Source organism: Cyanistes caeruleus, chromosome 2, assembly GCF_971803275.1.
Source record: "Cyanistes caeruleus chromosome 2, bCyaCae1.hap1.1, whole genome shotgun sequence".
NCBI classification, from domain to species: domain Eukaryota; kingdom Metazoa; phylum Chordata; class Aves; order Passeriformes; family Paridae; genus Cyanistes; species Cyanistes caeruleus.
In genome coordinates this window covers 83028652-83050878 of record NC_141702.1, presented here as the reverse complement: position 1 = coordinate 83050878, position 22227 = coordinate 83028652, and the positions used below count along the sequence as shown (strand labels likewise).

General features: G+C 46.0%; 1 long non-coding RNA gene across 1 annotated transcript in view; it reads right to left on the bottom strand.

Annotated features, from left to right (window-relative positions):
- Positions 1-713: 713 nt before the first annotated feature.
- The window catches only part of LOC147654968 (uncharacterized), a 28375-nt gene continuing 6861 nt past the window's right edge, over positions 714-22227 (bottom strand). Inside the window, exons 2-3 of the long non-coding RNA XR_015283598.1 lie at positions 1251-1444; positions 714-813 (exon numbers count right to left, since the gene is read on the bottom strand). This is a non-coding gene — a long non-coding RNA (uncharacterized LOC147654968). The remainder of the gene's footprint in view (positions 814-1250; positions 1445-22227) is intronic.

Here is a 22227-nt window from a genome sequence, read left to right as displayed (position 1 = left end):
AAATGCAAATTACCCAAACTGACCACATCCAGCATTTGAAGTCTGCTTCCACCCTGATGTGATCACTGACTGCCTGGTACCTGATGCTCTCTCTCAGCTGGTCATCTAAATAGGGAGAACACCCTGATGGTGTAATACAGCTGCTTCAAGATGAAAAGAAAATTGAGAAGTGCCAGAGTGGGAATGAAATGGCAGCAGCCCCCAGTGCCTTATGCCCAGAGGGTGGAAGATGCTCAGAGCCTCTTCCAGGTGGCACCATGGCTGCTTTCCCTACAGGCATCACCCATGGATTTGGTCTAGGGTTTTTGGGAACTCTAGCACAGAAGGGGATGTTTTTTTTTATTCCCTGCATTAAGAATGGTTGTGCAGCTGGCAGATGGGTAACTGTGGTTGAAAGGTTGTGTTGAAAATAAAGTAGGTTAGGAGTAGTAGATCAAATTAAGATAAAAACATGCTAGTAGCTTGGCCAAAGAATAAATGACAACACATGTAGCATCAACAGTTAAAATTAAATACACTGTCCTCATTTGTCCCCTTGCTACCCAGGGGGGTATCTGCCAGATTATTTTCTATGCACAGACAGAAAGCAAGTCCATAAAGTATCTGTGCAATAATCCATCTCTCCAGAAGCTGTGTCATCAGTATATGTCCTCAGGACACTGACTCTGCAGGGATTAGGTGGATGGGTATAAAAGAAGTATCTGACACTTTGCTGAGGATATCAGAACATGACTTTATTTTATGGCTTTTTTCCCCCCTCTGAAGTAGCAATCCTGTTGAGAAAATAAGCAGATTCTGATGCTTGTTCATTGCCTGCAAAAATGTGTGTTTTTATTTGCATTGATAAGGGCTCTTTTTTAAGTTTAAAAGATCCCTAACGTCCTTTTTTAAAAAATCTTTTTGTCTCCACATCCAAACCAATTTGACACAATGCAGCAGGGTGAAGATGTTCAGATACCATTGTCTGAGTTGATACTCTGAGATTCTGTGAATGCCTTCTGTCATTATATCAATGCCTATCATCACTCATTTTCCCATCTCAAATTCAGTCTGAACCCAAGCATAAGAATTTAAGTTAACATGTTTCCCACATAGTTGAGCCATTCATTACTCTAGCATAATGACTGTCAACTTCCAGCCTCCCTCACCTGCTCCTCAGGGGGCTTTGGGTCCAGTGAGAACACTCCGGATGCCCCAGGTTGTCTCAAACAGCTCAAGCATCCATCCATATTTCAGCAACTCAATCTTACCTTTGCCCGTGCAGCCTGCAGAGATACGTGGTAAACTGTGTGGCATTTTCCTCCAGACTGTGCTTGCTGCCTTTTTTCCATTTATTCTGGCTGAAATGGGATTGCTGAGCTCCTGCTTGGCACTGAACAAGTAGTGTCTTCTCCATCCCACTTCTAATCATTAGACAATCCAAGCTGGATCAGCAGGTCGCCTCCTGTGGAACACAGCAGATGATACCATTAAACCATGTTTGCCCCATCTCCAGACAGCACTGAACACAGAGGTTTGACACTGCTGATGATCATGATGCGATCTAGGTGTGCTATTAGTCACCACAGCTTATCTTGGGCCAGCAAGACTGAGTTCATGCTTAGATGTCATCCTCAGACACACACACTCAGGTCTCAGACACATATACTGAAGTCCCTAGGTGTGACACTACCAGGAAAGACTAGGAGAAAATTCAGCCAGAGGTCACCTGAGTCACTGTTTATAAACCATCAGATCTGCAATTTCTGACATAACACTTTACAGAAATGAAGGCTGTTGAAAGGCAGATGCATACAAACACAAAATCAGTATATTAAAAGGCAAAATACCCATTTGACAGATTGTGAGCATGAGAAAATGAAAAGCAAATGGGATGCTAAAATATTTTATGCTACATACTCATCACAGAGAAAGGGAGTTGTGTTTTTAATGAGCAAAGATGTATCATTTCATTTACTGAGCCTTCCAGATGATGATAAAGAGACTTGCTTTAGAGCAGCAAGATTAAACAAGGTGCAGATATGGGTTATAAATTTCTGTGTACCAAATGTGAACAGCTTGCCCTTAAATGTCATTCTTAAATGTAAATAAATCAATCCTAGTTGAAAAGAACAGTTCAGCATGGGAGGAGGTTGTTATAAATTTGTATTGTGATATTGGTTTTCGCAGATGAATACTATCTATTAAATACTTTTTAGCTATGTATGTACCTTTTTCTTGCTAACAAGTCTTAAGCTTAAAAGAATTTCCTAGGTACAAGGCAAGGAAACCCCAGAGGGCAAGGACACTGGGGCCCAAGTTGTTATCAGGAGAACAATAGAACCCAAACTGTTATCAGTGGAAGATATGAAGACCAGCTGCCCTCAAAAGGAAGGATGAGGGGCCCGGACTGGTATCTACCCTGATCATTTGCAAAAAGAAAGGAAACCAAAGTCCAAAATAATGCTCATCAGCAAGAATAATGATGAGCAGCAAAAATAAATGCTGACCAGCAGAAAATAAAAATTGTACAAAAGCATGATCTAAGAAGGTGGAACCAGGGAGGGGACACTTTGAATATGCATTAAACCTTCACAGCAGGGGGGGATAAAAAGAGTGTTCCCGAAATACCGGGTGTGTTCCTGGCAACCCACCAGGGCACCTGGCCGTTTTAACCCTTTGCTTTATTTCTTTTGTCTCCTAATTGTCTTTTTGTTTATATTAAATTCTTTTTATAATTTATTAAGTGAATCTCGTTTTTAAGAAGGTGAAAGAAAAAGCAGTGTACCTGCCTCCCCTTGTGCCTCATAAAAGATCCAGCCTTACTAAGAGATGTGTTCCAGGCTTTATTCACCTGTGAGGTTATTCATAAGACCTCAGCATGTGTATCATGCCTTTGTGGTGCTGAGGGAAGCCAGACAACAGCCTCTGCTAAATCCTGATATGGCCCATGCAAAGCTTCTTTAGCTTCCTGCACCTGGGCTTGAAGGTACTATGGACCACGCCAAGCCCCCAGAAGGAAGACTTCTGTCTTACCCCACAAACCTTCACAGCCTTTGCCCTTGCTTAGAACCCCAGTAAGCCCTTCAGCCCTTCACATGAGTCAGGCACCAAACCTTTCTGTCTTCAAATCATGAAGACCTTTTCTTCTGCAGGGTTCTTCACCTCTCAACTCATAAGAACTCAGAACTACTGAAGGAAACACCAGCCTGAAGACTCAGAAACTGATGAAAGCAAATTATCCTCTCTTTGCTTCCATTGTCTGAAATGCAGGTCCTGCCTTGGCACCAGCCCACAGCAATTCAGCTGCTGTGGGGGAGCTGACATTAGGAAATACTAGTCCCAAAAGGTTGTTGAGAACCACTGAAGTGACAGCAGAAACTCAGCCTTGAATAAATGAGATTTGCAACAAGGCTGTTTCCCCCCACAGCCTTTGTGCCCTCTTTGAGGATGTAAAGAGAAGTAAAGAGTGCACATTGGCCACCTGAGGCCTTACATCTGCTGGGTACTGTACCACCACTGAGGAACTACAACTGCCAGTCCATGGATCAAAATGGCTGGGAAATCTCTGTTCAAGGCACTGCCAGGAGCAGGGAGCATTACCAGAAGTCAGCTGCAAAAGACTGAGAGATTGCTAAAGCAAGGAAAGACACTGCAGGGAAAGAAGATGATCTCTCTTCAGCATCCCTCCCAGCAGACATTTGGAGGACAGGGAAATAAGAGGCTGAGGCATCTCCAGGATGACTCTTTTTGAGCAAAATGGAAAAGGGATTGCAAAGAACTGAGAGACTCAGAGAGTAGGTACCAGAACAACCTAATGTATTCAGAGATCAGGAAGGCACAGAGCCTCAATGCTTTATCCAGGCCTTCTAATGCCTACAATGTTTCATTAAAATCAGCTTCTCCGTTGAAGAAGGATTAATGGGCAGTAAAAGTATACCTATCTTTAAAACTGGCATTAGTGATGATCCTGGGAATTACAGACCAATGAGCCTTACTCTGAACTAGGCAAATTAGCTGAAAAGATAATTAAAGCTCAAAGAATAAAACATCTAGATGACAGTGGTGATATAACAAGAACAAACTAACACTGCTTCAGCAAAAGTATTCATGCCTCACACAACTTCTAGAATGCTTTGTGCATGTCAGCAAAACGGCAGATAAAGGAAAAGTGAGGTGGTTTATTTGGACTGTCAAGAAACCTCCATCTACGCTCCTCAAGCTGACTGGCACAATTTGAAAGCAAAGCAGTCAAAAGCAAGATGTAAGCAGCTATTGAAGATCAAAAATAGGCTCAAAGAACTGCTAAAATGCAATCAGTGGTCAATCTGGTGAGTGATTTCACAGGTAGCAGCAGCTGTATAGGCAATGGAATTAACAAATGATCATAGCCCAAAGAGTCTTTAGTATTCTCCTCCCTTTGTGTAGCTCTATTACAAGAGCACCTCTGCCACGGCTTCAAGATCACACAAAAGTGCCTGTGTTCACCTGTCCTGGAGGAAACCATGGAAAGCCAGTTGAGCCAGTGTAATGAGTCTACCTTTCTACCATAAATCTTATATCACTCAAAGGACAGGAAAAGGGGCAGTCTCAAATCCTCACTTCCTGGTGGCATACAATTTCCCGAGCATCCCTCTATAGATTTTCAAACCACACAATTACAGAAAATAGAAGCTGGAAGTTGCATTTACTAAGCATTTTAAAAGCCCAGATAAAAGGAAACTCAACAACAAAAACAACAAAAAAGTATTTACAGCAACATGGCTTTGAAGCAAACTCATTTTGGAGCTGCCTCTGGTGCCTTGTGTTAGGGGGACCACAGCTGGGATGATGCAGGACTCTTAATGACAGACAAAAGCAGAGCACAGCAAGCAATGCTGACAGGAATCACCTTTCTTTGCCAGATGTGGCACCCTCAGAGGGTGTCAAGAAGGCAAATGCCCTCTGGTCTGTGAAAAAAATTGGCCAGGAGACAAGACTCCTGTTTGATGCCTTTATTAGGATTCAGCTCTTGGGGTGGGGGACCTGAAGGGTTGCTTGCACCACAGTTGTTCCCACATTGACAGCTCCAAGGAAGAGACACAATTCAGCTTTGCAGCACACACTGCAGAGCTGAGGCTTCCGTCCTCATGACTGTAGCCAGGAGGCCTGTTGTTCTGGCTCGTTGTCTAGGGAGGTCAGTCCTTTCTAGTCCTCTTAGGTCATGCTGATGCAGGAAGATGGTTTCTAAGCAGGCTTAGGTGATGCAGGGAGATGATCTTTCATCATAGCTTGCTAGAATATGTTTCCTTGTCCTTTTATTCCTCTGTTACCTCATTGTTTTGGTGTCTTGCATGCCTTAGTTTGCATATTACTTGGTTGCACAGCTTCCTGGGAGTTCCTCTGTTCTAGTGTGGCACAGCGTCCATGGGAGTTGCCTCCTTCTGTGGCATACCTTTCTAATGGGTTGCTTTTGTTGGTTTGATTTAGCCCCCATGGGAGCAGCTTTGTTACATAGTAGCAGGGAAGTAAGGGAAAGGGTACAGGAATGTCTCATAAGAACCTTTAAAACACTTCAGAAACTGGTAAGTAATTAACATTACTAATAAGCATCAGAGTAAACAAGGGGTACAAGGTTTACAAATGGGATAAGAACATTAACTGTACATAACTAAACACAGTATTTTAACCAGGGTGGATTTCTTGGGAGATTTTATTCATGACAGTCTGTGTGATGTCAAGGTCAACACAGCATCTGGGTGCATAAACAATGAGATACAAAGGACAAAAACCTGATAGACCCAGACTAGTTCTGTTGGTGGAGCCTGGTACTAAAAAACGCTAAGGTTGTTAGTTCAATCCCGATGTGGGCTATTCACTTAAGAGTTCGACTTGATGATCCTCATGGAATTTGGGATTAGTTCCAACTCAGAAGATTCTGTGATTCCGAGATAATGGCCTGTGTCTGCTCTGCCACTGTATCACTCAAGTGCAGCCCTGTTTGACTCTGAGATTGAAGCATGGGACGCACAAGAGTGAGTCCCATATTCTGGCTTTGTCTATGACAGCTCTGCAAAATGACACAGTAGGAAACAGAGAGCATAGCAAAAACTATTAGTAGATCCTTCTGACGGGGAGAGATAGGGAGATTGGGGTGGTGTAATATAGAAAGAAGATAAATGGAAGGGAATGGAAAAATAGGTAGAAAATAACCCCTGGACAGGCAGAAGTAAATTCTTCCCTCATATAGACTGCCCAATAATACCAGAAGAGAGGACATGCAATTAGAATGAAAGGCGATGAATTTTGAACAGATAAAAGGAAAAACTATTTTTAGACAATGAATACTTAACCTATAAAGTTCACTGCCATGCAATTTTACCAAGGATGGAGGCTTAGTAGCATTCAGAAGAGAAAAAGCCATTGATATGAATAATGAAAATATTCACTGCTATACTTGACAGGGTAAAATCTCTCTGGAAAGGATTTTAACTCCTCCAGGCCCAGTGAGATTGACTAGGAGGGGAGATGTCTCCTGGGCATGTTCTCTGTTCTAATTTGTGGATGTCTACCACAGTGGCGGCCACCTTCTCTACAACTCTCAGTGCTGAGAAGAGAGGACAAAAACCAGTCAGAGGGTGTCACCCTGAAAACTCAGCTTCTGAGCTTGCTGACATAGTTCTCTAAAGACCTTCCCAGGACAGTAACTGTAAACATAGATATGTATACATTCTTTCTGATACACGTCTTGTGATGGACATCTCTCGTGGCCAGTGTGGTTGGGAAAGTGTTATCCTGACCATCCAATCCCTGGCCATGGTCAGAAACCCATAAATTCTGGGAGAAGAAATAAAGCTCTCGCTTCCTTTCACTACACCTCGAGCTGTGTCCGTGTGACCTATTCATCTCCAGCAGCAACAAGAGGGACCCCTGACGTGTGTTGAAGATGACGTTGTGAGGCATTCTCTAGCCTGTAGCTATGGCTGCTTTTGGGCTCTCTCCTGCAGAGGCCCTGGTTGTGGGTGTGTGGCGTGCTGGTTTTGATCAGGCACGGATTGATCTTTCGGATGCTGACTTTCGGCAATTATATACTTATGGAAGAGCTGAAGGATTTTTCCCCGTGGTTGAGGCGGTTTTTTCAAAGCCAGCTTGGGACACATTAGGCAATTGCCTGATCCAGGTTATGGTGGTAGCTTATGATCCCCACCTGGCTCGGTTGCTGCAGATCTGGTGGGGGTGTGATCGCGCTCTGAACAGCTGCACATCCACTTGTGTCCGATCAGTAGCTGCTTTCTCTGCCCTGCATGAGAGGTCTGACTCTAACTCCGGCTGTGGGAACAGGGTGGGGCTCTCCCTCTCCCCGCGGTGGCACGGAGCCGGGGAGAAGCTGTGTCTCGGGTCCCAAGGTCAGCTCCCCCGGGATCACCGGGACCCCCAGCGGGTTGAACAGGGGTGCCGCGGAACCGGTGGGCGTAACCCCGCCTCGGCTGGCACCCCGGCATTGTAAGCCTGGGGCGGGGTCGCCTCCTTTGTGTGCCCTCCCGGCACAGACCGATGAGGGGCTGCCTGAACGAGGGGCGGCACTGCCCCTGGGGGATGGCTCGGGGACAGTCCCATGTCCCTGCTGCGGCTGGGCTGTGCCCTGCCCCGCGGTGGGGAACTGGACAGGCCCAGGCTCCGCGCTGGTGGCCACACATGCACATGCTGTTCCAGTGGAGGAGCGGCTGGCACCGCTTTTTGGACCTTTTACCCCTGAAGAAACGCTGTCAGGAGCGATTCCAAGCGCTGCCCCCCCCGTGTCAGATTCATGGGGCGTGGGGACGGGTGCTGCAAGTGGTGTGGACGCTGGGCTGGGTTCCGCCGGCCCCATGGTGTGGGTTTCCCCTCCTGGGAGCCTGGGATGTCCCCTGGCAGCGAAGAAGGATGGTGCTGCAGCTCCACAGGCCCTGCCTCTACCTGTACCTCGATTCCCCGCCACGCTGGAGTTCCCAGGCATCTCCTGAGCCTGCAGCTGGGGAGCAGTCGGCCGTGCTGCCGCCTACAACCGTGGCGGCACAGGGTCCTGTGCTGGTTACTACTGGCTTGGGTGGTGCTGCCGCGGGGGCGAAGCTGGTGGCCTCCATGGGCAAAGGGTCCCGAGCTGATGGAGCCTCTTTGGCTGGCCTGCGGACTGTTCCCCTGTCAGATGACTGAGCAGCTGCGCGATCAGGCTCGATTTTTGGGCACTGTTGTGGTGTCTTCCGGCCAGGTGCCTGGCCCTGTCTCAGGGAACTCTGTGAGGCAGGATGCAGCAGGTGAGGCCACTCCTCTGGCTGGGTATCAGGCATTCCATGTGTTTCAGGGTGCTTTTGGCCCGATGGATGAGGGCATGAGTGCTTTTCTTGTGGGGTGGTCAAATACCACTACTCAGGGCATCATTGTTCACCTAGCAGATGCTGATCTGGATTTCCTGGGGCACATTTCTGCCATGGGTTCCACACTCACCCCTCCTGTTCCTATCCCTGCAGGACCCGGATTTGCTCACCTTGTGCCTTTTGAGTCTTGTGTCCACAAAGCCGAGAACCAGCTGCAGGGAGATGGTAGCTTCGGGTTCCCTGGGCCACCTCATGTTCACTGGACTGCTGTTCTGACAGCCAAGGGTCATCCTGAACAGGTCTGCACCCACTCCATCTATGGTGAGACATGGTCTGAGGTTAGCCTCCGCAGGCTTCTTGACACTGGTGTGGACATCATGTTTGTCAGGTTTGCCGACTGGCCCCTGGAGTGACCCTTGGACCCAATGCTGACACATTCTATGCAAAGAAGAAATTGAGACTGACTCTTTGTTCAGCAGATTCTGTTGTCCTCTCTCATGATAGACTAATCACCCTCCGTGACTTGATGCAGGTACAGTTGGATCATGGTGATCTGGAGCCTTCAACCAGTCCCTGGGACATTCCTGTTTACTGTATCAAGAAGAAGTCTGAGAAATGGAGGTTGCTACAACACCTCCAGAAAGTAAATGCTATGATAGAAAGCATGGGGATGTTGCAGGCTAGCATGCCTTCACCTGCCATGCTTCCCACTGATTGGCTAGTTCTCATTGTGGATCTGAAGGATTGTTCATTACAATTCCTTTGCATCCCAATGACACACCGAAATTTGCCTTTCTGGTGCCAGCTATCAATAATGCTGAGCCCACACAGAGATATCAATGGAGATTTTACCGAAAGGCATGCAAAAATTTGCCGTCATTTACCAATGATATGGGGCTCTAGCCCTCTCTGGAGTTTGCAAGCAGTTTCCTGCTGCTTGCCTCTATCATTATATGGATGACATCCTGGTGGCTATGCCCATCCAGGATGAATTGCAGCAGATACAGCCTCAGCTGTTCCCTGCCTTGCCTTCTCATGGGCTGCAAGTTACTCCAGAAACAACCTCCCTGAATTCATCTGAGGGTCAAAATAATTTTTGGGACAAACAGCCCCACATCAGGAGGTGCAATTTTTTGCATTCAGTGCAGACACTGAATGAATGATGTCCAGATAATGGTGGATTCTTACATGGTTGCATCCCTATTTGGGACTGACCAAACACAACTGTCTCCCTTGTTTGGTCTGTTAAAGGGGGACTCTGATTTAAAGTCACCTCCGACACTGACCCAGGGTACAGCAGGTGCTGGAGGAGGTTCAGTGAGAAGTTTCTGTTCGTTAGTTTATCACATTGATCTTTCCACTGATGTCGCTGTTTTTCATTACCACTCCAGATCTGCATTCCACAGGTATAATTGGCCAATGAAATGATGAATGGTCCGATCCCTTGCATGTCTTGGAAGGGGTTTTTTCTGCCCCATCAGCCACAGAAAATGGCAAACTTTACTGAACTTTCTTTGTGGCCCAAACATAGTCAGGGGCCTTTTCAAGGACCCACTGTCTTCACTGATGGTTCAGGGAGGACTGGAAAGGCCATTGCTACCTGGGAGGATGGATCTGAGTGGCAGGTGTTGGAGAGTCATGAGGCTGGATCAGCCCAATTGGTGGAATTACGGGCTGCTGTCATAGCATTTCAGAAGTTTTCCCAGGCACCTTTCAATTTGGCCATGGATTCTGCCTCCATGATCAAACTGAAAGACATCCACAAGCAGTTGTTGATGTTTTCACCTTTATTTTTTGGGGTTTTTTTTTGTAATAACGAAAGGGTGAGATATCACCCTGAAATTACAGCCTTCTGATTGTATGGAGCATTGTTTATTTTCCTATTATTTTCCTTTTGATTGTGTAGAATGTTGCTAGCTTCTCTGTTCATTTTTCTTTTCTTTTACTTTTCATTAAAACCAAAAAGTGTGAGATGTCACCCTGAAAACTCAGCTTCTGAGCTTGCTGACATAGTTCTCTAAAGATCTTCCCAGGACAGTAACTGTAAACATAGATATGTATACATTCTTTCTGATACACGTCTTGTGATGGACATCTCTCATGGCCAGTGTGGTTGGGAAAGTGTTATCCTGACCATCCAATCCCTGGCCATGGTCAGAAACCTATAAATTCTGGGAGAAGAAATAAAGCTCTCTCTTCCTTTCACCACACCTCGAGCTGTGTTCATGTGACCTGTTCATCTCCAGCAGCAACAAGAGGGACACCAGAGATGCTCTCATATGAGAATTCCAGCAGTCTGGTAGAAGGGATTTTAATTGCTTTTTATTTCCATCCCTGCATTGTTCAGCCATCTGCTGGTTCCCAAGGCCAAAGAAGCAGCTTAATATCTCTCTTTAGGAAAGGAAAATTCAGCCTGCTTTCTGTGTTCTGCCAGATGAGGCTATTGCTTTAGCTCTTACAAATCTGAGCAAAGTATTCCTCCTTGGCAAAAGATTTGGCTGGTTTTCAGTTAATCATCTTGACAACACCCATAACTTCAGTATTTTCATAGAAAAGCCAAAGCTATAAAATAATTACACCTACCTGAAGCTGGAAAGTAAATACTTAGGTGCTAGTGATTCTTTAAGGGATTTACAGAGGAGACTGGCCTTGTCTTGGTGCCATTTTGCATTCAGTATTTACCCTCATTCAGAAGAGCTCAGCTTCACTTCCTGCTTGTCACTGAGATCAGCATTGATGGTTCCCCAGGAGGCACGTTGCATTATCCCTTCTTCCAGAAGAAGTGAATGTGGCAGAGGAATGGTTTGCCATCTGTCCCAGGGAGAAAAACTTGTAACCAATCTCTTAGGCCTTCATTCTGTGGCCACCTTCTCCTGCCTAGGGATGATAATGTTAACCCCATGGACCATCTTCATCCCAAGAATGCAAAAGATTTCATTAAGACTGCCTCAGCAACCCAATACCCCAAGGAGGCAGGTGGGTGAAAAGCATCCCCATTTGGACCTGAAAAATTAACATGTGAATTAAGCAGCCTGTGTTAGCACAAAATGTAAATGCTTGAAACATCCCTGCAGGGCCTGTAAGGCACAATTATTGCCCCTTGAGCAGCTAAGAGCATTGCAATACATCAACCAGGCAACCCTCCAGCTGCCTACTTCCCTTTGCTACACCTGTTCAGAGCATGCTGCCAGAGCCAGCCACTGTGCAGAACACAGCCAGGGGAAACTCTGCTGCTGCTCTGCCTGCAATGCTTTAGCTCAGCTCAGCTCAGCAGGTACAGGCACAGCCAATACATGGCAAGCCCATGTCTGGCTTCTTCTTCTTCTCTCCCTGAAGGGAGAGAAGGCCTGGGGAATGATCTATTGCCACCAGCCTTAGTGCTCAGCCAGGCAGCTCCTATTGGGATTTGGGCATGATCATCCCAAGCACACCACTAGGAACTGAACCCATTTCCGTTTCAGGTCAAGGACTCTAAGAAACATCCTGAAACTGTCTCAGTCCCACCAAAGCCTATCTAGCCACCAGGAAGCCTATCCAATTTTTTCCTGAATGTAAGTATAGTTTAAGTATACACAACACCCCCTGGCAAGGACTTCTACTGCTTAGCTACATGATGTGCAAAGAATACATGGTGCCTCTTTTGAGCCTCCTACTTGTCAGCACAGCTTGATGAGCTCCTGGATCTTGCACTGAACAAGTGATAAATTAAAAGCTGGTGAGAGGAGAAGCTGTGTTTCAGGCAGTGTTTCCTGCCCTCAAGGGAGGACTACAGAGGCTGAAGTGGATGCAGGAGTCCTAAAAGAAGGCTTGGTTAGCTGTGATCTCTCCCTATCAGAAAGCCAAGGTGCCTAATCCAGGGCTCTGTGGGTCCAGGTGAGGTACCAGTCAACTTGTCCTTGCAGATCCAGGTGAGTGGCAGATGCTTGCTCACTCTCATGCACCATGCACAACCACACTCAGTAGCCCTTGCTCCCAGGTATTTTTGGGGGTGTCCTGGGGTGACTCTACCTTTAAGATAGCTTCGGGAGCTAGGGGGAAGTTGAAGCTGCGAGAGGCTGATGGGAGTTTTTTTCTCTTGACCAATTACTAGCCATTTCTGAGAACTGACAGTAATTCTGACCATTGAAAAGTTAGATCAACTTGTGAATGCCTACCTTAAGACTCAAGGCCGGGAATTTCTCTCTCTCTTTGGTTTCCGGCTTCTGATGAGGTAACAGTGCTCTGTCTCAGCCTCCTCCCCCCCCACCAGGCCGGACAAGGCCGCGGAGGGTGGCTGGGGGGAGATAAACAGCCGGCCTGACTTGGTTTGCAGTTTCTGCTGCTGAACTGAAACCTGACACCATGAACACCTGCAGCTTTCCAAGACTTTAACTCTTTTACTACCTGGATGAGATTTACAGATTACTCCTTTTTTCCCAGAGAGAGGGGAAGCGAGAGAGAGAAAGGGATAATCAACATGAAGAAGATACCATAAAACCATCAAAGACAGTGAAGAAAAGAATTAAGTTTCAGATGGGGAAGAGAGAATAAGGAGATGCTTTAATAAGCTGAAATATTTTTCTGTTAAAGTCATGGAGATGGACAATAGTGTTCTGAAAAAAAACCTCCTTTAATTCATGACAGAGTATATTGGGAGGAATGGAGTGTTCAAAGTGTGGATTTTGAGCAAAAAGTGGAGTAATTGTAATACAGTGAGGTGCTGGAACAGAGGAGGGAGAAGTAATAGTTGAAGATTTGGGGCCGTTAAGAGGAAAAGAGAAAACTTCTGTTTCCAGGGAGGCTCACAGAGACAGATGAAGTGAACTTTTGCCTTTGAATAACTCATCCTTAAAAATGACATCCCTAGACTCATTTGATCCATAACACACCTCAGAGTGATGTGAAATGGGAGGAGAGAACTGATGGCAGATTTTTTCCGGGCAGCTGGCATCAGAGAAAGAGAAAGCTATAATAGAAATAGTTTTATTGTGAGAAACTCCATAGATTAGCAGAAGAAGACTTCTGTTTCTCTACAAAGACTGATGAAGAGACTCTAGCAGGAACTGGGACTGTTTTAAACACCAAAGTTCCAAAGTTTGTTGTCTCTATGTTGTCATGTAAACAAGGGAATGGTTGGGTAGTGGGGGAGAAAAGGGTTTTCTGGAGGTTTTATTCTGGTTATCTTATTCTTGTAGTTTTGTTAATAAACTTTCTTTATTACTTTTAAGTTTTAAACCTGTTTGGCTCTTGTTCTAATCCATATCTCATAGCAAGAAATAAGTAAGTTTTCTAGTGATTTTTTAGTTACTGCTTTAAAACCACGACATTTATTTGGTGCATTGGCCAGGAAACGAAATTAGCAAATCTAAACCACTACAGGGGGATACACCAAGCCACATCCCACAGCCACCTCCAGGGAATAAATCAAATCTATGTGATACTAGAGGGAAAAAATAGGAAAGAATTGAGAGCAGAATGCACAGCAAATAGTAAACTGTTTGTGATGGAGTGCTACTAAAATACTGGAAGCAATGCTGAACTTAGCATCAAAGAACAGTACAGTCTATATCAGGCATGAGGAATAGTCTGGCACCCATGGGGGTTGTGATAAACCCAGGAAATAATTAATCTGTCTAAACAAAAAGGAAGAAAGAGAGAAAAAAGTTCTTCCTATGGAGGATAAAGTAGATTTTTATTACCCATGCACAAGGTTATCATGACTGTTTTTGTGAATTACTTCAGGTGATTATATACACGGTTAAGTAGGATGAAGTTAGAAGATGGTTGATCATCTTCTGGGAAGACATGAATTAAAGGGATTTTAGAAGATGAAAAAAGAATTCCAGATAAGGCTCTAATGGATCAGAGCATACTGCAGCCATGCTGTTGCTACATTAGAGTAAGAGCTACCTGGGGGATGCTTTTCAGCAGCAATTAACCCATAATCAGTCAACCTTTCTAAAACTGTAGCAAAGGCATAGTGTCAGTGAACTGCTTACAGATTGTGCCTATCAGGCTTTGAAATGTCTGTTCTTCATCTTCTTGTGTAGCCAGACAAAGGCAGGCAGCTGAAGCCCCCAGAAAGTCTGTGACTTGTCTGCAGAGATGCTGAGAAAGAACACTGCCTGCTTCTCTCCCTCTGCCTTGCCTTGCAATTGATTTGGCAGTTCTTAAGGTCCCAGATACAAAAGGCTGTTGGATTCCTCAGTGGCCACAGCCAGGCAAGAGACAGCTCCTGGTTTCTGACACCTATACTTTACAGTCTAGGATGTGAAATAAGCTTGCCAAACTCATTTCACACAGTAGCTGCCATGCATTCACCAGGCCTTAATAACAGTTGACAAATACTTTTCTAAGTAGAAAATACACTCTTCCAAGAGAATCTCTTCTCACTTGAATGAAGTAGAGGACAGCTAACCTTTTCCCTGGATGAAAAGTCACCTTTACTGAACTTAGATAAGACTGCAAAAAAGTGAAACAAATAACTTCTCATCTTCCTCCTGTGTTCAAATTCCCACTGCCCTTCATAGCAAGGTTTATGCTACATTTTGAGTGTACCTGAGCAGAACCCGTGGAGAACAGGTCCTGCAGAAGCAGTGGTCATTAAAAGGGCAGGAGGGAAACACCAAGCCTTTCACTGGAGAGGCAAGAAAACCAAGAATGAAGTGTTGGGAATATTTCTGCAGGAGACACAAAATCCCAACTGGCAGTGAGGAACAGAGCTTAGTGGAGAGGAGTGGTGTAGTGGACTTCAATAGCTAATGTGTGTGACTGTTTCCACAGCTGGACACAAAACAAGGGACCAGCATGAAGTTCTACAGCCTGTTTTATGCAGGTAGGATGAACTACTGGCTTGCCGGGCCTAAAAATTACTGGCTGTGTCTGTAAAGCTCTGAAAGACCAATCTCCACAAAAGTGTGGCCACAGAAGAGTCTTTGCCTGTGACCCATTCACACATCCCTCACACAATGAGGCTGAAGCACAGGCTGAGTCAAACTCAAGCATACCCAATGCCACCTAAAGAGCAATGCCTGGTTACCTGGAGAGTGAAGTCCTTCTCCCAGAACTCTTCCAATTAAAAGCACTCCCTTTGATGTCTTTGCTGGGTAGAACTTGACTGTTGCTTGTCTGCTGTTGAATGTGCTGTGTTTGCAGCCCAGCAAATAGAAACATGTTGGCAAGTCATGATCTTCTGATGTGAAAAGGTTGCTCAAACAAACTCTGGAGAGGCATCACCCACCCAGTGACAGGGGGGTATCTTCCTCACTCCTCTTTTCTTCTTTGACCCTCGGCAGAGAAGCTTCCAAAGCATTCTGGAAGATACTCAGTTCAGCCTGTCTTTCAACAGACAAAACAGTTTAATAATTTCTGCTTCCATCTTTCTGCCAGGGCAGGGCAGACAGAGCTGCTGCAGTTCAAGCTGAGAGGCAGATGGCAAGGGTCAGGACTTCCTACGGTCCTGAAAGCTGCTCCTGTAAACCTTGGGACAGCTGTCTCAGGTGATGGCTGAAGATTGCCCTGTGCTGTCTGTCCTGTGTTCCCACATTGGCCTGCTCTCAGCAAACAGGGCTGGTTGTTTTACACACACACAGATACAGACCCCACACCTCCTGCCCCTCCACTGTGTCTCCTACCTAGTTACCTGCTGCTTTGTGTTCTGCTGTGCTTGTGTAGGAAATGCCTTGTCCTTCTTCCTCGGTTTCCCCAGATATAAAAGATTACCTTTTTGCTGTGTTTTCCAAAGGAGTTGGAGCCCATTACTAATTAGTGCCTGCAAAATGTTTTCAAGCTCTCAAAGGGAAGGTGCAAAAGAAGCACTAAATATCATTAACAGCTTTATTTTACACACAGCACAAAATTAATGACAGGTTGGCTCCTTTTTTCTCTCATAGCAGGTATTGTGCACACTGTGGTCCTGGAGCACTCCCGTATGGAATATCAACCTCTGCACCAAACTGCTACTATCTCCTGGTGTCAGCTCTCTTACCAAGCCTATCGATCTGCCATGCACAGATTTTCCATTCACTTTCCTGGAGGTGCCTGGGCTGCTGGTGACAGGAGATGGAGACTAGAGAGAGTCAGGACACACTTCAAAGGGGCAAGGTAATTGCTTCCAGGCTCCTAATAAAGGGCACAGGAAAGCAGAATTTAGCTAATACCAGTCTCTGAACTGAATTGCTCTGAGGGTTTCTCCAAAAAGCTCATCCAGAGTGTTTCTGTTACCACTTTGCCATTGTCGGGGCTTTCAAATGACAGCCTGGGGTCCCTGCTGCTTTCAAGGCTGGCAGCCACTCAGGGACTGTGAGAGAAGTCATAAAAACACTGTTCTTGCTAATTTAAAAGTCAGGTCTCCTGCTGAGCATTTTTGAAGTTGGAAGGAGCATTGCCTCAGTGCAGTTCATGGAATGGGTCTTAGCTGGTGTACCTGCTGCCTTCATACACCAAACGTATGTGTGCTGGGGAAAAAGCATTTCCCTCAGCAGAGACAAGGACACAGAAGGTCCCAACCAAACCCTAGGCTCCTCCAGGTACCTGGCACTAGGTGTTAGGGACTCCTGCAACAAGGCTCCACAGCATCCTCTGTTCCACAGGGATCCTCTGCCCCCATGGTAGGGAAGCACAGAGCCAAGGGGTTCACAGCCACTGCTGCCCCTGGCCCTCTCTTTCACCCTGACATGAGGTCACCCACATTCTCCACTACTCCCCACAGTCCCTCAGGACAGTCAGGGAAAGGCAGCCAGGCTCAACACAGTTAGGGCTGCCAAAAGCTGGATTTTCTCTCACACTGTCTCTTGCCCACACACTGGGTTACCAGGGACACAGAGCTCTAGAATAAAGCTGTCAGCTGCCAGGGCTGCCCAAGACACCTGCACAGGAAAGTGTTACCTTCAGCACACTCCCAGGGGAAGTGTAGGAAATGCATGTGGGAAATTTCAGGAGAAATGGGATCTCTTCCCAGGCTCTTTGTCTCTAGTCCTCTAAAACCTCTGCTGCTGGCAGAGAGACCTTCAGAGTTCAAAATGTGAAGCAGGGGAACAGCATATTTTTTTCAGTGAGGGAATCACATGACCTCCATATTCAAATTTCCCCGCATGGGAAGCAACTCACATCACAGAAGCAAATTGGCAAGAGTGCTCTGGGATGCCACATTTTCATGGTACTTCAACACTTTCAGTTCCAGCATGGGTCCTTCTTTAAAGGAATTTACATCAGTCTTACTACATCAGAGACTGGTGTTCCAGGCCAAGATCTCAATGTATTCCAGTAAGATAAAAGGTCAGTTTATCCATAAAGCCTTCAAAAGAGCATCTACCAGTGCAAGTGAGGTCAGTAAGACATGGTGTTTGCTGGGCTGCATGTCAGCGGAGAGAAAGGACTCCTTCTTGAGTTAAACTGCAGGGATGAACATGTGTGGAAAACACCTCAGTTCTCTCTACCTGGGAGCAAAATGTGGCAAAGCCATGTTTGTCAGTCTTAGCAGCAGCTGGTACACAAACCAGCTTTGTCTACATGTTTCCCCTATAGATGTCTCACTGTGTTTCATGACCCTTCTTCATCCTCTTCCAAACCCTGACAGTATCTGAAGCAACATGCTTCATGTCATTTTAAGGACTGGACATTGGAAGCTGGACCTAAGTAGTTTGGCTAATTTCCTTCTCTTTCCTGGTTGTGAAATCTAGGAACAGTGGAGTCCTTTTGTAAAGTTATCAAAAAGCATTCAAATGCCACCTGCATGTGCCACACACAGTTCAAATTCCAAATTAGAAAAGAAAACGGAAGCCTTGAGCTGTGGCCTCTTCCTCCACACCGTGGTCTCCCTCCTGTCTGACAATTCCTCATTCACAGCCAAGGCAATGGCTGTGAGACACAACCTGGAGAAGCAAAGATAGCTGTATCTGGCCTCATCTCAATGTGCAGGCTGCCCAGGTTCAGAGCCATTAGAAGAGCATGAAGGGGCCATATTTTTCCTGGGAGAGGAATCAGCCCACTGAATCAGCCCACTTTATACCTAATAAGTGAGGCTGGAGAATCAGTTTTCCGGCTGCTCTAATTGGAAAAGACAATGGAGCTTTTGGACACTTAAAGCTCGTCTCACAAGACTGAGACACAAGCAGATAATGTCAGATGAAGAATGGGATGGAGTGCTGATGTTTCACTTCTTTACATTCATCAGACAGACAGTCTGAGAGCAGAAGGTAATAAGGTTATTAGTCTGCTTCACACAGCCACAGCCACAGCCTCAGCTGTGCCCAGAAGGAAAACGTCATGGCAAAGGGAATTCCCTTTTCACACCAGCATCCTGTAGTGTCACCTTTGAAACAAGGCAGGAACACATCAAACTGTTCCTGAACCACCTCCCAGCTGAGCTAAAAGGTCTCTTGGACTAGATCTACATTGCTCTGCCAGAGCAGCATCCATAACCAGCAACAAAAAAGATGCACCTCCATTCCTCCAGCACAGCTTGTAGATAGGACCCCATCCAAACTTCAAACTGTGTTTAACCTGTATGCACAGGTTCACCTGGTCTCCTAGGAGTTCCAATAATTGAACACACTTTGACTGGGCTAAAATATACACTGTCAACCGGGAACAAATGCTGAGAGGCTGGCTGGAATGGACTCTCAGCAAGGGAGCTGTAAGTGTCTCATCCAAGTGTGGGTTCAATTCCTGTTCCCATTGCCAGAACTGTTCAGGCCCAAGCGAGGGCAACATTGCCCAGCACAGCCCACAGTTGGTGGCCTGAGCCCAGCTCCCCACAAGGGACAGGAAGACAATTGAAGCTTTGTGCTTTGGAAACAGCCTTTGGGGTTCACCCAGGACTGGTTTATCTCAGCAGGGAAAGGGAAAACACTCGGTTCTCAGCACTGATTTCAGGAAGATGCCTATCTAGGATGCCCCAGCCTGCAGTCTTGCTTGTTGAAGGGAGAAGGCTGGGGACATTCCTCCATGGGTTGCTTTGATGCTCCCACTTCAGGAGCCTCCAAAAGCAGAAGGGGTTGCAAAGCATCTCTAAAATAGGGACAGTATTGCATTGCCAGGAAAAGGAAGGAAGTGGGAGCCTGAGCCTCAGGGAAACACAGGCATCTCTTGCTAGCAATTTCACAAGTGTCTTCATGCTGTGTAGAAACCATCCCTGCAGCAATTGACAGGGAAGAACTTCAATCAGAAATACATCTCCTGTAAGGACTGCTTTGGGAGCAAAACAGAGAAAGCAACCTGCAATCTACTTTGTATTGCTGAGCAATAATGGGACCAGGTGAGATGGAAAGCAGATAGAAAGAAAGTGAATAAGGCTCCAATCACTAGGGAGAGTGGAAGCAATCAGAACAGTGACTGCCACAATACAGGATGATGCTGTTTCAACCAACTCTGCAGTAATCAGAGCCCCAACTCTTGCTTCCAAATCTGCCTCAAGACATTCAAACAGTAGGCAAACTCTTGACCACAGACTAGATTTAAAACCACGTGGACTGTAGCTTATCTCAACAACTAAAAGACCAGGAGCTGGTCTGAGTGCATGACTCCACTCAGTTCTTCCTTCAGGTGGCTTGTTCAGAGCTGTTTTCACTCTCCCTGCAGTACACCCAATATACTCACAACCTGATGGATAAGGTGATGTCTGACCATTGCTATGTGTAGTGCCTAAACCAGAGACACAGCAAGCTGGTCAGGCTGTTGCTGCCAGCTGTTGAGGGAGAAATGAAGGGAACATCTGCAGGGAAGAAGAGAAACAATTGGATCACCATGCACATACCACCTCTTCTCACCAGGTGGAAACAGCAAACCCTCATATCCCCAGGCTGGCTCTTTCTGGGCTGGCCTTGACTCCTGCCTTCCTGCCAGGATTTGGCTGGCTCTGCCTTGTCACCTCCACCAGCTGTTTACACTACAGGGAAGCCTGGAGCTGCCTTTCAGCAGGTCAGCCAGGGGCAGCATCACCCAGACAGCTCCACCCAGGCACGTTCCAAAGCTGCCTGGCAGACAGACTCTTGCCCTGGAATGAAGCCCAAAGGACACAGCAGCCAATGCAGGGCAGCAAAGCCTGATATTCTCAGGCTGTCAAAGTAGAGGAAGCACTTTTTTGATAATCTCTGCACTATATGGAAATCTTCTGAAACTGATTTTATTCCCCAGATCCCTGCACCAGTAGGTTCAAGGTTCAAAGGGACAACCTGGAGGGAATACAAACCATGGCTAGGTTGATGAAAGGCTGGAACATATCAACTGAAGTAACATAGGAATGACTTCTTAGTGCCCAGAAGGATTTCTGACCAAAACAGAAGAAACACAGGGCAACTGATGAGCCTGGAGTATCCCATGAAGAGAGGAACAGCAACCTTCTCTCCTCACTATGTGTTTACTATGTGCTGTGCCTGATTCTTCCCCATCAGGCACAGCACTTGCCATGGGGTCCTCCTGAAGCCAGGGCGCTGGCCAGACTGGACTTCCCATCTGCCGCAGAACCTCTGTTCTTCCTAAAGAACTTTGGGAGGCCACAGACACCTCTGTGAAGGGAGCAAAAGGCACAGCAATATTTCAGAAAGTTTTACATAGCTGTGAAACCATTTCCCAGGAAGCTGTATTTGTGCCACCTTTTTATATTTCAAGCCTGCTCCTGTTCTCTTTTTTTTTTTTTTTCTTTCTTTCCTCAGTAGCAGCAGCAGTGTACTTAGCCTGGTAAATAATGCATACTTCTCTCGCTGTTATGCAGACAGACAAAGGCAGGTAGTGTATCAAAGAATAAAATTGTACAGTGAATTGCAGTGTAATAGCTGTAATTTAGTGCCCTGTGGGTGATCTGGAGATTCAGAAAGTATCAGAGACCCAAGCTCAGTGCTGACTGACAAGGTGACTGGAGATACAGCACAGTTTGACCTTTGGATTATTTCCAACCTAAGCAGAGCCATAAAAAATTCAGGAGACCATACTGTCTCCCAGCAAAATGGTTTCTGGGGTAGATAAATAGATGGATTTTGTGTGAACACACACACAGTATATTTATCTGGGTGCATAGAGACAATTAAAGAAACACCGATCAAGACCCAGATTTACATAACAGAAATAACTTACATAACAGAAATGGCTGGGGAAGCTGGGGGTGTATGAGGGTTGGTTTTTATTGTCTGCTTGCAAGAACAAGAAGTCTTCATTAGGGTGCCAGCTGGATCCCAGCTCAGGAAATCTCAATTGATTTCACATGCAGGCTAGCAGCTAATGATGTGTGTGTGTGTCTGTCTGACTTCATCCCTTCAGTCATCTCAGATTTGGGGGCATTCAGATTTCTTGCAAGTTTCCCATTTCTGGAGCATTTGTCTCCACCAATCACCAGTCATTTGAGAAAGCAGAAATGATAGCATGAGAAATAATGCTATTTTCAGAATCCCTACTAGCCTTTTGATCAGAGGCAGTAAGCCACATATTCCCTTGGATTTCAGCAAAGACCTGGAAGGATCTAATCACTCTCATCCTACCTAAACAAGACAAGAGCATGCAGGGATGCACAGGGCTGTCACCTCCCATTTGTAGACATCTTCATGTAGGAGCAAACTCCTTTCCTTCCTCAGGGAGCCCAAAGCACCCCCTGCCCCTACAAGCCTCTCTCCCATTACCTCAGGGAAAAAGAAAAGCAAAGGGTCAACCCATGTTCTCCTAGGAGAACAGGGGCCTGATGACCACCAGGACAAACAAGAGGGGCTTTGAAGCAGGAGCGTGCCTAGGAAGGACAGTGCTTATCATAAATAGTAGGCACTTTCTTTTCAAAAAACATCTCACTGTTCAGAAAATCACAGGGCACATTAGAGGACAAGTCCCTCACTGTCCCTGCAGATGAGGATGGACTCAGTCTGACTGCACAGCAAGGTACATGAACCAGGGAATACATTTACATGGCTGTCCTCTCTCATAACAACTGACAGCTCTGTTAGGATCGGCCATG